This window comes from Physella acuta, unplaced genomic scaffold (assembly GCF_028476545.2).
Source record: "Physella acuta isolate Inbredline_101_S28 unplaced genomic scaffold, ASM2847654v3 ptg000013l, whole genome shotgun sequence".
NCBI classification, from domain to species: domain Eukaryota; kingdom Metazoa; phylum Mollusca; class Gastropoda; family Physidae; genus Physella; species Physella acuta.
This window is the reverse complement of record NW_026731533.1, coordinates 1,039,930-1,046,614: the sequence shown is the minus strand read 5'-3', so window position 1 is coordinate 1,046,614 and position 6,685 is coordinate 1,039,930. Positions and strand designations below refer to the sequence as shown.

The 6,685-nt window shown below is 40.2% G+C and overlaps 1 protein-coding gene across 1 annotated transcript in view; it reads left to right on the top strand.

Moving 5' to 3' along the window:
- The first annotated feature begins 961 nt into the window (after window positions 1-961).
- The window catches only part of LOC131936060 (breast cancer anti-estrogen resistance protein 3 homolog), a 54,467-nt gene continuing 48,743 nt past the window's right edge, over window positions 962-6,685 (top strand). The window contains exon 1 of the mRNA XM_059292926.1: window positions 962-1,254. The gene's annotated coding sequence lies outside the window, so the exon portion shown is untranslated. The remainder of the gene's footprint in view (window positions 1,255-6,685) is intronic.

Sequence of the window (6,685 nt, the reverse complement as noted above, 5' to 3'; positions counted from 1 at the left end):
ACGACGGATGTGGAGAAATATTTAGATTTATATCTAGGTGGACCTGATAGGGTTAATCAGGTGGATGTTGTAGGGTTAATTAGGTGAATCGTGTCCGGTTAATATGAATGAGCGCTTGTTGTAACATTAGAAGCTACAAAAATTGAGTTTTGAAAAAGCGTTTTCTCTCTATATATGTGTGTGTGTGTGTGTGTGCGCGCGCGCGTGTGCATGTGTGTGCGTGTTTGTGCGTGCGTGTGTGTGTTTGTGTGTGTATATACACATATTAGTGTGTTGTACCCAACCTCGACTTGACCGTGTACCAAAACTTGATCTATCAAAACGTGACTGTACCAAAACTTGACTGTACCAAAAAGTGACTGTACCAAAACTTGACTGTACCAAAACTTGACTGTACCAAAACTTGACTGTACCAAAACTTGACTGTATACCAAAACTTGACTGTACCAAAACTTGACTGTATACCAAAACTTGACTGCACTAAAACTTGACCATGTACCAAAACCTGAATGTTTGTCAAAACTTGACTGTACCAAAACTTAACTGTAGCAAAACTTGACTGTCTACCAAAGCTTGACTACCTGTACAACAAAACACCCAATCCTGCTGAATCAAACTTCAACTTTCGCCACACTTAGAACTGACATAGATAGCTACCTGTCTAGGTCACGACACCAGACGGTAACTTTACCTGTACCATAGTACACACATCTTACCTGACTCTCCAACCCAACGGGTAGTGACACGGGTCACAGAGGTGACCCTTCCCCCCTCCCCACCATACCCAAGGATTTACCAGTGAACTATCCCAGTGTGTTATTCTTATGTCGACACTGCGATGTTTTTATTGGTTATCTTTGTCATGTGATTATAAAACATTTTGCATTTGAGAGTTTGGAAATGTGATGGCACGGAATGTTGAACGCGTTCCTGTGTTGAATTAAATTAAGGGGGACAACCACTGTCAGCGATCTGTTGTTTACAATATGGTGAATAGTGTGTATCGGTTGTCTACCCTTGATCCAGTTTTTGACACATCGTTCGCAAGTCGCCTGCTAAGTGAATAGAGTTATCGTTATTTGATGAATGTCTCCAGTGTGTCGGGGTGGTATCGGCTTATGTGGATAACACAATCAAACACACACATTACAGGGCATACGGTAGTGAATTCATGGATTATAGTGATGGATTAATCATATGGATACTAAATCCTTGAGTCACTTGGCTGAGCTGTTTCGGCGTATAGATCAGGAGGTAAGAAGAACATTTTCTAAGTTGAATTTTTTTACTATAGTAAGAAATCTAGATTCTAGATCTAGATTCCTTTTGCAACTGTTATTTACAATTTACATTTATACGAGCTTAATATTTTCACCATGATACTAACTACGATAGTGGTATGGGCAATCTACAGGCCATTAGAATATATCATAAATTATATGTAGGCCCCTATGTAGGTAATAGAATCTAGTTGGTATTATTATTAAGACATTTTTATGGAAGTGATAAAACACGTATTATCAATAGTGGTGATATAGGCATTAGTTAAATACATTGGTGATACGAAAGTTACGTATAGAGGTGACACTTGCTATAAACACGGTGGGGATATATATTAGTGGCATGTATTGTGGTGACACATGTATTACACATTTTGGTGACGTATGTATTAACAAGGTGACACATGTGTTACTAATTTTGGTGACATGTGTATTGGCCACTCTGGAAACACGTTTAATATTATCATAGTGATTTTTGTTTCTTGATTGTGACATTTCTCTGCTACCATTATATTTGTACTCTCACACGCTACCAAGGTGAGCTATGTGTACTCATCTGGGCTCTAAAGGTGGGGGCTAGTACTCACGACAACACGTGCAGTGTATGAAACATGACGTCAGTACTAATTCTGGGGGTTACACACATTACATTCACACTCACACTCACACACACAATCACACTCACACACACAATCACACTCACACACACAATCACACTCACACACACAATCACTCACTCACACACACACACCCTAATGCACACTCACACACACCCTCATGCACACTCACACACACACACACATACACAAATAGTAAGAATTTATTTCTAGGATGTTTCTTTAACACACACATACGTTAACTCTCTCACACACATATACATTAACTCTCTCACACACATATATTTAACTCACACACACACACATACATTAACTCTCTCTCTCTCACACACAATATCAGAATATTTTACACACTTATACACACTTTCACGTAATAAATCACACGTACATTAGTGTAATCAGAGACATAAACACACAACAATTTTAAAATGTCTATTTTTAAAAAAAACATGTTTATAAATATTTTAAATACAATAATTACAATTAATTAATAATTACAATAAATTAAACACACATTGAGATCATTCAAATATCATGGTGTATAAACACCTTGTGACTTGTGACCATTCAAAGATCATGGTGTTTAGTTAAACACACCTTGAGATCATTCAAAGATCATGGTGTATAAACACCTTGTGACCATTCAAAGATCATGGTGTATAAACACATTGTGACCATTCAAAGATCATGGTGTATAAATACCTTGTGGTCATTCAAAGATCATGGTGTATAGACACCTTGTGACCATTCAAAGATCATGTTGTTTAGTTAAACACACCTTGAGAGATCATTCAAAGATCAAGATACATAAACACCTTGTGACCATACAAAAATCATGATATACAAACACAGAAGTTGAGCATCCAAGAAGTTTGACACCCCATCTGGCAATTAGTTGGCCTACACACCCGACCTAATATCAGCCCATTGCCGTTTGTTATGACATCACGTGGTTGACATGATAACATGAACTTTCATCACGTTTTTAGTGTCATGTGGTGGGGTGGGGGGAGGGGGCAGTGCTAATCATTAACATCAGGGGCGTAGCGAGGGGGGGGCGGGGGGTGCGGACCGCACCGGGTGACACCATTTAGGGGGGGGGGGGTGACACCAAGGCAAAAAATAGCAAAATATATAGAGAAAAACTCGAGGGGGGGGGGGGGCAGATCGAAAGTTTGAGGGGGGGGGGGGGGTGCAAATCGAAAACTTGAGGGGGGGTGCAAATCGAAAGTTTGAGGGGGGGGGTGCAAATCGAAAATTTGAAAGTTTGTCCCTGGGAAGGGTCTATGCCTCTGGGGGGGTGACACCATTAAGTGCCACACCGGGTGACACCCGACCTCGCTACGCCACTGATTAACATACCTCAGATTTTCTTGATTATTATCTTTCTTTTATGGTTCCCTTAAAAACACATTAGGGTACAAATGTTGGTTATGGCACGTAGACAAATCATCCCGTCTTAAACCTAACCATGAGATGTCAATATTAGCAATATGTTGAAGTGATGCATAAATTTGCATTTTATTTTGCTATTATCGCTACATACTTTGGCCCTAACACTAGCCCTGGGCCCTGACCCTAATTTTAACAGCGACATCAACAAAAGGTTAATTCAATCGGTCTATAGATCTAGTAGTTGTCCTACCTGCGTTTTTATAAAAATAGCGACGTTATTTTTATAGTACGCATTAAAAGTAGGCGACGTTATTTTTATAGTACGCATTAAAAGTAGGCGACGTTATTTTTGTAGCACGCATTAAAAGTAGGCGACGTTATCTTTGTGGCACGCATTAAAAGTAGGCTAAATTAATGGAGAATGTCCTAATTTATATGGTGTACACAATTCAATTATAACAGGTACGGACATAAGCTAAACTCCGCCTCAATGAATGGTCTTTATTTTAAAAAAAAAAAATGCTATTTATAGCAAAAGACTTGGGCCCAGTAAAGTACAAAGGATTAAAGACATTGGTTACCTCTGGGTGTCAGCCAATGAAAATGTGTTTAACAACTTCATTGACGGTGGCCGGTGATTACACACGCCACCAGAAGCAAACAAATGGCAGGGGGAGATCACTCTCAATTCACCGCGTCAACAGAGGAGTTTGTTTTCAAAGTTCAGTTTGACCTGCCGCTGTAGCACGTTTAGAGTCTTTCAGTAATAGTTCACTGCGCTTTGTTTTTAAAATAACACTGGGCAAAAGGGCAGTACAGTCGTGCTTAAGTCGGTACATGATTTGTTACATTAAAAGAAAACAACACCTGTAATTAAATCCTGGCTGATTAATTAAAACATAAGTTAGAAAAAAAAAGAGACGCATATTTATTGATATGCTTTGAAAATGTGAATATATAAGCAAGCTTACTAGTGAATTATGGGCCGTCTTATTCTTATGGTCAAATATGCCTTAAATAATATGGGCCAAATAAAGTCACATAGATCGTACAAAAATCAAAACCGTTTCGTTGCGATTTTAGAAATGTTTATGTAGGTACGGCTAACCCACAAGTACCACACCTATATTTCTGATGTACAAACCAAATGATATATAATGTATACGTTCTATCTTTTTCCTTAACGTAGACACAAATAAAAATAGCAGGTATATAAATTAACATCCGCCTTGCTCCGGTTACCGAGTCATTGAGCTATTTATATCTCTTTAGGTGAATGCTATCTGTGATGTTTGGTATGTAGTTCAGCTAAGACTAAACATTAGGCCTATTCACACCAGTCGAATAAAACACGTGTTTATTTTTAAATGAAGATTCCATTCATCGAATGACGTCACTGTATTACCCACACACAATCATAATCTAAAATCCACTAAAATCTGTTTAAATTCGTATAGGTTTTTTTTCTAAATTACCAATTAATGTTGTGATGGGGGTGTAACTGGGGGGGGGGGGGGGGGGGGTGATGTCAATGGAGGTTCTGTCCCTTTGTTTCCTCATCTGCTGCCCCGTGTGAGTCAGGTGTTTCTTTGTGCCCTGGGTGCTTGTGTTTAAACGCATGTGTTTCGCGTCTATTTTTTTTTTTCGTGTGCGGGACCTCCATGTTCAATTTTTACCGTCATCTGTGAAATTATCACCGTCATTTGTCGGTTAGGTCCGACAACTTGTGTGAAACTATCACTGTCATTTGTCGCTCTGACCTTAAAATTGGAGGCGGTAAAGCGATTGTATTATGGCCACCTCAGTTGTTGCATCTTGCGTTCGAGTTATCTAACTTGAATGATCAGGAGTTAAAAAGGATTTCTTAAAAAGATTTCTGAAACAGAAATCGGAAGGAGTTCATCATAAAATAGAGAGTGATTCTCAAATTGTGTTGCATGGACTACTGTGTGTGTTATCGTTTTTCTCTATTCGTGTTCAACAATTTCACTGTATGTATTTTTTACTTAGGTGATTATGTTGTAGTCGCACTCGAGAAATTATTTAAGAATTTCAAAAAGGTTGCTGTTAAACGTTTGACTAGATAATTAACCAGTTTTTAATTTATTTAAATTGAGCTGTTTCAATTGCGGGGTTGACTTTTATTTTGAAGAAATATATTTTATACATATTTTATAAAACTAATCAGCCAAGATCGTTATCCGAACGTCGGAAAACTTTCAGGGCTATCTCTGTAGCGACCCTTCCCGGCGCCCGGGGAAAAACTTTCAATTTGCCCCCCCCCCCCGGGAGCAAATTTTCGATTTGCATCCCCCCCCCTCAACTTTTCGATTTGCACCCCCCTCAAACTGCAAAAATGCAGCTAAATTGACATTTTAATTTGTTTTTACAACCCATTTTGGCGCCCCCTGAGGTCGGCGCCCGGGGACATATGTCCCCCCCTGCCCCCCCATCGCTACGCCTCTGCTGTCATTACAGCTTCTAGCAGAACAGAAACAGTATAAAAATGGTATACAAACTATAGGCGACTAATAGCGACAGGAATAGTATAAAAATGGAATAACATATATAGCCGACATCAAAACAAGGCAGTAACCTATAACCTATGTATTTAAACACGACTTTGTACCGGAAGTTTTCCCAGAGCTTTACAGATAAAGGCATTCGAACAAACTTTTTTGTATTTACACTAATGTATTGTATTTCAATCCTCGCTAATCTGATAACTTTTAATACGCATTACAAGCAGTTTTAGTTGTTTGAGGCTTGATATAGGACAGGGGGGAGTGGCGGTGGGAGTGGGAAATGGTAGGTTCCAGGAAAGTGAAGCGACGATATGCGAGGAATTTGTGAGGAGGGGTGTGGTTATGGGAGGGGAGGGAGTGGTCTTTTGGGAGGAGGGAGGGACTTTATGGGAGGAAGGTGTGGCATTGTGAGTAAAGGAGAAAGTATGGGAGGAGGGAGTAATGTGTGGGGGAGGGAGTAATGTGTGGGGGAGGGAGTAATGTATGGGAGGAGGGAGTAATGTATAGGAGGAGGGAGTAATGTGTGGGAGGAGGGAGTAATGTGTGGGACTAGGGAGTAATGTGTGGGAGGAGGGAGTAATGTGTGGGAGGAGGGAGTAACGTATGGGAGGAGGGAGTAACGTATGGGAGGAGGGAGTAATGTGTGGGAGGAGGGAGTAATGTGTGGGGGAGGGAGTAATGTATGGGAGGAGGGAGTAATGTATGGGAGGAGGGAGTAATGTGTGGGGGAGGGAGTAATGTATGGGAGGAGGGAGTAATGTATGGGAGGAGGGAGTAATGTGTGGGAGGAGGGAGTAACGTATAGGAGGAGGGAGAGACGTTTCTGAGAATTGTTGTTCCATGTCAAGACGTACCTTCCTTGTTTGGT